This window comes from Triticum dicoccoides, chromosome 6B (assembly GCF_002162155.2).
Source record: "Triticum dicoccoides isolate Atlit2015 ecotype Zavitan chromosome 6B, WEW_v2.0, whole genome shotgun sequence".
Taxonomy (NCBI): Eukaryota; Viridiplantae; Streptophyta; class Magnoliopsida; order Poales; family Poaceae; genus Triticum; species Triticum dicoccoides.
The window spans coordinates 245,023,402-245,032,204 of NC_041391.1; positions in this window are offsets into that span (position 1 = coordinate 245,023,402).

Here is an 8,803-nt window from a genome sequence, read left to right on the forward strand (position 1 = left end):
AATATATGGAAAGCAAGAAAAATCTTGTATAAATAATTGTTTATTAATCTCAATAATGTTACTCCCCCTTTAAAGAGAAATGAGAGCGTTTAAATCACTAAAGTATAAGATATGTTAAATCATTTATAAATATTTATATAAAAGAAAGTGCTATATCAATTTATTATGTGTGAGAACTGTTATAAACTATGTTATTGTCATTGTGACTAAAAGTTTCTTAATCTTTAACGATCATATGATAGTAGAAACTAGTAAATAAATATCTAAAAGGAATATGAGAACAAAATAATCATTTACTATGGATGTTTCTCTAACAATGTACACTTTAATGTGATCGCATTTGCACGTTAACTATTCTTAAAATTGTGAAATTTTTTTATTCACAACTCCAACTAGAGTATATCTAAGTTATAAATAATTAATCAAAACCAAATATGGAGATCATTTATCTTAAATATGACATGGATATTTTGTTTTACAAATCAATTTTTGAGGTTGAGGATTGATGTCATAGTACACTTGGTGTTGTACAGACTAACATTCACTCGGTCTACTAGTTGGTTAACACAATGCCAAAAGAGGTTCAATGCACATATATCATATACTGTGCAACTTTTAGATGGGGGTTCTAATATAAGTTTAATGTTGAACATCTATTAGAAATATATGTAGAAAGCATTTATTAGTATAACTTATATACAGAAAATCTCTTGTTACTGCAACTAATAGTTTGCTAATCTTTTAACGAACTTATGTTAACAGTAACTAAAGAGTAAATATAAAAAACATTTTTTTCATTACTACCAATATTTATTCAAATATGAACACACTTTAATGTGATCACATTTGTAGTTCTAACGATTTTCCCAGAATAATGAGTGTTATAATCGTAGCTTTTTATTTGAGACTTGAATTATAGTGTATCAAAGTTATAAACAAGAAATATAAACAAATGATGGATATTTTTTACCTCAATTATGGCATGGAGATTTTCTAAAAGCAATTTTGTGAAGATAAGTATTGATGTCATCATACTTTGGTGTTGTACGGGTTGGCGTTTGTTAGGTTTGTCAGTTGGTTTACACAACCCCAAAAAGAGGTTCACTACTTTACTTGTGAGTTTCACTAAGCATACCCTTTTTCGCACATAAATGAGAACCAAATATATGAGGTATTTATTTAAGGGGATTTTACATTCCTGCCCTTAATTGGTGCCCATCAAATAATTTTGCCCCTACTTTCAAAAGGTGCTCAGTTTTCACCCCTAAACAAGATGACATGGAGTCACTGTGAAACATCTTTGACAGGATGGAAATGGATCATAAGGGGCATTTCTATAACCAGATATAAATGTCCAGGGGCAAAACTAAACATAGTTATAATCTAAGGGCAAAACAAAACATAGTTATAAACTAAGGGCAAAACTGTCTAGCGGGCACCAACAATGCAGAAATGTAAAAATCTCTTTATTTATATATCTCTTATGTACGATGTGCAATTGCACCAGTAAAAATCTAAGGGTGAAGATATTTTTGACTTGTTACGGTGAACAGTGATTAACTTTTTAATGATGATATGTTAGTTGTGACCAACTCGTGAGTTTAAAAATTATAAGAATTTCACTTCATTTTCCGCTATGAAAATTTATCTGAAATATGTCCACACGTTGACGTAATTATGTTTTGCAAAATCAATGAACTTTTATAATAATGATTGGTATAATTGTAACTTTACTTGCAGCTTGCTATAGAAAATATCTTAGCCATAACTATTGAATGGTAACCAAGTATAGAAAGCATTTACATATGGTATGGAGATTCTATTAAATAAATTTTCAAAGGCAAGAACTCAATTTTGATCGATGAATGAGGCTAGACATAAAATGTATTGATTTGGGTTTATTTTCGGTGCTACCTATAAAAGCACGATCTAGCCTTCTAAGCAAACCATCTTGGCCATTCAGTCGTATCTAGACTCAAGGAAAATTTATCTAATAATTATATATTATTGTATACAATGCCTAATAATACAATATAATTACCATTTAATATGGCTCCTTTTACATTAATGTCCTATAAAATCATAAATAAAAGGCCGTCAATTGAGTTTTCGATAGTGTCTAATAATTCTAAACTGGATGTTAGAAGTTGGGATAGATTAATTCTTCTAATTCTTTTTGAAAATTGAACTTACTCTAAGTGCTCAAGGATAATTACTTTTTGAAAATCTCCTGGTTATCTAGCACATATGTTTGTTTGGTGCTACTGGAATAGTAGACTAGTATCACATAGTCAGAGATTTAGCATGATTTCATAATTTTGGTCCTACAACACTGAGGTTGGGGTTTCGGTAGCACGGGTCGAGAGCTCAAGCACATCGTTGTTACACTCACCGATGTGACGATGTCAACAAGTTAGTCCACAATGGGTCTCTCACCATGCAAATAATCAATGGCCCCACAAGAAATTTGAGGTACATTCCAGGATACTTAGTCACTGGATCTATTCCCCCCTTTCGTGCAACCTCACATGCACCTTCAGTTCGTTGAGGTCGCCATGGAGAAAAAAGGTGTGTGGCAAGAGATAGCATCACTATGACATCCATGGCAAAGATCAAGGCGACTATGGTAATCGTGGTGATTGCTCTCTGGCACCCGGGGCAAGCACGAACGCAGCGGCCTGCTCATGCACCATGGAAGATCCTTTTCTGATGAATATGATCCTGGTAATGGACATGGGCATGATTGTGGGACACCAACAAAGACCACAGTGGTGCCACTGATTCACCCCATTCCCACCACTTTCCCCACACACTTTGTATCCATGAAAACTCTGTTGATGTCCTTGGTTTGTCTTCGGCGTCCATACACATGCCTACCTGGTCATGCTCTCATGGGCCCAACATCGAACTCCCCGATCATCATGTGGCACACGTCAATTCCTCGGGATCACGACCCCATGATCCACGCTACCATGAGCAACACTTCTCTTGGTACTCGTGAGTGGTACATGGACACGGGCAACTCCAATCACAGTAGAAGCAACTTGTATAACCCGACGACACATTTTTCCTCTGTAGGTCATACTTCTAGCATCTGATTGACATTTCATTGAGTTTGACCCCTTTTGGTTTCATTAATTGTGAATGATCTAGCCACCAACACACCTCTTATAAGATCTTATAGTGGAGCCGAGCTCTACCCCCACTCCCATCACCACTCTAGCAGCTTACACCACCTGCACCAATGACTTGTTGCATCGTTTGGGACCCTAGTGCATCTTATTTTTCTTATTTTCCTTATGATTTCCTTTGGGGATGTAATAAAGAATTTGGTCATCTCTCCTTTATGTGAACCATATCATCCTGGATGACAACCTTAGTCGCTCTCCTTTGTGTGAATGATATCATCTAGGCAAACAACTCATTTACCATTTTCTTTGTCTTTTTTGTTCTACTACTTCTCCCTTCCAAGTTATTCATTGTGACTTGTGGACCTCGTCTCTTATTAGGGGTTCTGCCTTTTTCTTTTTCTACTCCCCCATTCAAACGTATTCACTGCAACTTTTGTGGACCTCACCGTCTATTACAAACATTATCTTATTGTTCTTGATGATTACTCGAGATTTTCATAGACGTTTCCTTTACTCCACAAGTCTGATAATGTGCACCCTCAAGTGTTACTTAACATTTAATTCTCACTCAATTCTATGTCACCATATCGTGTATGTAGTGTGACGACGTCGGAGAATTCCTCAATTCTAACTCATGTCTCTTCGTCTCTTAATGTCGTGTTTCAATTTGCCTCTCGAAACCTCACATGTACTCGTCCAATGGCAAATCCGAGCATCTTATTCATACCACTAATGGCATTGCCTGCACCCTCCTATGCAAAAGCCAAACTATGGCCACCCTTTTGGGTTGAAGCTTTAAACACCACCACTCTTCTCCTCAACTGATGTCCCTCGCGCGTCATCAACATCCTCCCAACTCACCATCTCATGTGTGACATTCATCAGTCCTATGATCACATATGTGTGTTTGGGTATTGTGTTATCCTAATCGGTATGGCACTAGCGACCACAAGATCTCCCCTCTCTCTACTCGTTGTGTGTTTCTTAGGTACACACAGAGAAAAAGTATATCACTGCATCGAATTGATCCACCCACCGTGTTATTATTTATCGACATGTTCGTTTTGAAGAGGACAATTTTCTATATACTTCGTGATAATTAACTCCACGCCACTGGGCAAAATCTATGAAACTATGGGTTGGTAGGTGGGGGTGGACTTGCTGATGAGACACAATCTGAGTAAGGTTGAGTTTTTAGGGGGTGGAGTGATGGTATTTCCTACGTAGGACAACCTTCAATCACAAAAGGTATAAGTCAAACATGCTCATAAAAGAAACATGTCCGGAAGTAATAACATGTCATGTGTTAAGTTGGTGGGTGATATACTTTGTGTTCAAGGGACATAAAGATTAGGATAACACAAATAGTGACGGTTAAACATTGTAGTTCTAGATGAGATAGTGGGGTAGGGACATGAGTTAAGGAGCTGGGTGGTGGTGTTAAGAGTTTCAACCCAAAAGGATGGTGGTAGTTCGGCTTGGCATACATTGGTTCAGACAATTTGCCAAGGATGTGTAAGGGAAGGAGAGGCAAAAGGAAATGCCACATTGAGAGAAAATGAGATACAAATCAGAACTGGGGACTTCATCGCCATTTTTCACACTAAATACACGAGACGGTGACATGTAATAAGTGATAATAAGTGCAAAGAAACACTTGAGGGTGCTTCACATGTATGAGGCCTATGGTGTAAAGGAAATGTCCAAAAATATCAGTAATCATCAAGAACAAGATAATATTTGTATACAAATATTAACATGTGATGTGCACAAATTAAAAGAAAGGGACAAGAAATGGTAATGAGGTCGTTGGCCTAGATGACATGCTTCACACAAACAACTAAGTTCTATATTAGGTCACCGGGGAAGATCACAAGAAAATGAGAAAAAGAAGAGGCAATAGGGTTCCCAAGTCGCCGATGACACAAGTCCATGGTAGAGGTGACGTTCACCACGAGACTGATGATGGGAGTGCCATGGATGGTAGAGCTCGCCACCACTATCGAACCTCGGTGGTTGTATCCTTTGGAACGAAACCAAAGAGGTCAAACTCAACTCGGTAGAGAATTTGCGAGTGTGGATTAAATTCTTAGCAATACTAGGGGCAACTAGAACATTGCAAAGAGAAAAGAGAAGGGAAAGGCAGAGTCCATACCAAGAAACAAGAGTATGGAGCCATTCCAACAACAAGATGTTGAGAAGTATGCCCTAAAGATGAAAAAAGGTCAACTTACCAGGGCCACATGTGACGTTGTTGGAGGCACATATCAATTCGGTTAGCGGCTGAGTATTGCTCATGGCAGCATCGATCATGGCCTAAGAATGCAATGTTGCATCATATGACGATGGGGGAACTGGCTGCTGAGATGTCTTATACAACGCCTCATGCGCTAGTTTGCCGCTATAGCGCTTCATGATGCTTGTATGGCAGTATGGGTCAACCTATCTGGAGTCCCTATCACTCCTTCCATTAGCTAGTTGGCTAAGTTCGCCTATTTTTCTTGCACTCGTTGAATTAAAAAACTAGCAACTATCGTTTTAAATTGACTATGCTATTTTTTTTGGTTAAAAAAACGCATACATTCAAAAATTCATGGATTTGAAAATATTCATGATTTTAAAAATAATTCACGATTTTGGGGGAAATCATGAATTTGAAAAAAAAACACAAATTTGGAAAAAGATCACGAATTTGAAACATGTTCACGTGTGTTAAAAGTTCACGCTGAAAGCATATTTGCGGATTTGAAAGAAAAATATTCGTCGATTTTGAAAAAGGAATCACAAGGTTTGATTTTAAATGAAAACAAAAGATAAAGAAAAACCTAGAGCCACCAAAGAAGACCCGAACAGAAAACACATAAAACCCCGGTTAGAAGCTTCTAGAAGCTTTACCAAACCAATTGAAAGATCCTAGAAGCTTCACAATACCAATAAAAAGGGTTTTACATAGCCGACCCACTTATCACACCTATCTGTGTGCACCTTATACACACAATGCATTATTCACTGGATTTGCCTTAACTGTTGGGCCCAAGAATATGATCGGGTAGGCCCGCGTTTGGACACGGAGGCGCGGGCCTATAACACGAACAGAGTTCAACGGTAGAACTTCTAATGCTTGAGGCGCCACTGTACAAGACGTAGCTCGCATGACCCTAAGGCGGGCCGTGGCCCAAATAATGCTCGGCTTGGTCGCTTGGTGACTAGATGGTTCAATGGCCCTTTTTTATGATGGCCGTACGCGTTTAGTTGCACAAGACAGTAAAAATGACCAAGAACTATTGGTTTAGAATAAAACAGACTTCTGGTTTTCTATACATAGAAATTGTACATTCAAATGGTCGTATGTTTCACGAATTTTAAAAATATACCTGAACACAAAAAACATGAATTTGAAAAAAAAAGTTCATGAATACAAAAATGTCCGCAAAGATAAAAAATCATTCGCCAATTCAAATATTGTTCATAAATGAAGTTTGTGAATTTGAAAAAGTTCATGAATTTATAAGATGTTCGTGAAAATAAAAAAAATCATGAATTTGAAAAAGGTTCATGCATTCTGGAAAAAGTCCGCAAAGACAAAAAATGGAAAAAAATAAATAGAAATTTCAAAAAAGTTCATGAATTTGAAATGTATGAATTTTTATCTATTGAAAAAAGTTCATGAATTTAAGAAAGCATTAAAACAAGAATTTTGAAAAGTTCACAAGATTAAATAAAATTTGATGGGTTTGACAAAAAGGTCGTAAAAAGCGAAATAAACAAAAAACAAAGACAACGAAAAAACAAAAAAAAAGAAAAAAGAAAATTTAAATAAAGGAAAATCACAAAAAAGTCATAAGCTTCTAGAAGCTTTGCAAAACTGTTCAGAAGCTTCTAAAAGCTTCACAAAACCGGATGGTGGATGACTTACAACAAACCAAAACGCAACCTACATGGGCCAGCCCATTACCTAAAGTACGTACTGAGGAGGGTGGGCACCATGTACCGATATGCCTATAAGTGACGTCTTTAGCACCAAAAACACACAAATATAATGCCCTAAAAGAAGCACCAGACAGAAACAGGCGTTCGGCGGGAACCAATGGGCGAGGCCGGCGGTGGGGACAGGCGCGTCTCACGAGTCAAAGTACAGGATAGATAGTAGTTTATACGGACCTTTTTTTTCCAGAATACACCAGAAAAACAGCCGAACAGACTAAAACTACGTTAAACGTTTGGCTACTCTACCTAATCCGTAGATAAGCAAAACCGGATGGCGACTGCTAGGCGCCGGCGCACCGGCCGAAATATCGGCCGGTCGACTGCCTAGCGTTGGATCAAGCGCGCATTAAGGGCCGCGATTAGCGCACATGCTAGACACGTTCGTCTTCCTCCCACGGCCCACACACGCTTGGAGATAAAAGAAGAACGACCGCGGCGCTTGCCGGCCGCCCTCGCGCTCGCGCCGCACTCGCCATATGCAGCTCCGCCGCCGACTGCGTAGATCTGCCGCCGGCCAGACGCAGCTCCGTCCTCGCCCCCTCCCCCTAACCCCGACCCGCTTGCAGTTCCGGCATGGCAGCTCCGTCGATTGATGATTGCAACACCTCGTCCCCCCAGCTCCGGTCTGCACTAGGAGTCGTCGCCGCCGTTCTAGCATTGCGCAAGAACATAGGGTTGTAGCTTTTTGCTTTAACGGTTGTAGCAAAACGCAACTACGGTTCCAGCTCTTCTAATTGTGGTTCCAGCTCGACGTGTTGACCGTTGCAGATGGCCGCGACCTTGGATGAAACTCTGCCGTGGTAGCCACTGCAGCTCGCCGCAGGTGCAGTTCCAGCACGCCTCCCCCCTCCCCCCGGCCACCATTCCAGCTCACAGTCCCCTGTCGTTTTCAGCTCGCCATGGTGACCGCCGTGCTCGCCGCGGGCACCGGTTCCAGCAAAAATGAGTCACGGTTGCAGCTCCCCCACAATATGGTTGTAGCATCCAATGGTCGCCGTCGCGCCTTGCCGTCGAGGTCGTAACAAAAATAATTGCCGGTTGCAGCTCGCCGCGAGCCGGTTGCAGCTCCCCCACAATATGGTTCATCGAATGGTCGCCGTCGCGCCTTGCCGTTGAGGCAGTAACAAAAACAATTGCCGGTTGCAGCTCGCCGCGAGCCGGTTGCAGCTCCTCAGTACGTCGGTTGCAACCCCCGCCACATGAATCGAACGCACGTCCTTCGTTGTAGTATTCGTCGTCGCCGGCTGTCGTCTATGGTCGTAACATTCGTCGTCCAGGGTTGTAGCATCTTTCAAAGAGCTTGTAGCTTCTCAATACTTCGGTTGCAACCCTCGCTGTCGTTCCAGCAAGAAAGATGTCCGTGGCACTGTTTGCGCTGTTGCAGCAAAAATCCACAGGGTTTGCACCCCCGACTTCAGGAGGTTCCAGCAAAAAATCACCATGTTTGTAGCTCCCGACGCCGCCCCGTTCCAGCGCACGGCGCCACATCTCCAATCCTCGGGTTGCCGGTCGCAGCTCCGGTCGTCGTTGCTCGCATCACTTTGCCTGCTGGTCGCAGCATCCGGTGCTCGGCCCCCTCGAACGCGGCCATGGCGACCGCCCCCAGTCGTCGTCTCTTTGCACGAAAAGCAAACGGATCCGTTCTGTCCTGCGGGCGCGCGGCGGCGCGTGAGATCGCTGGGCGG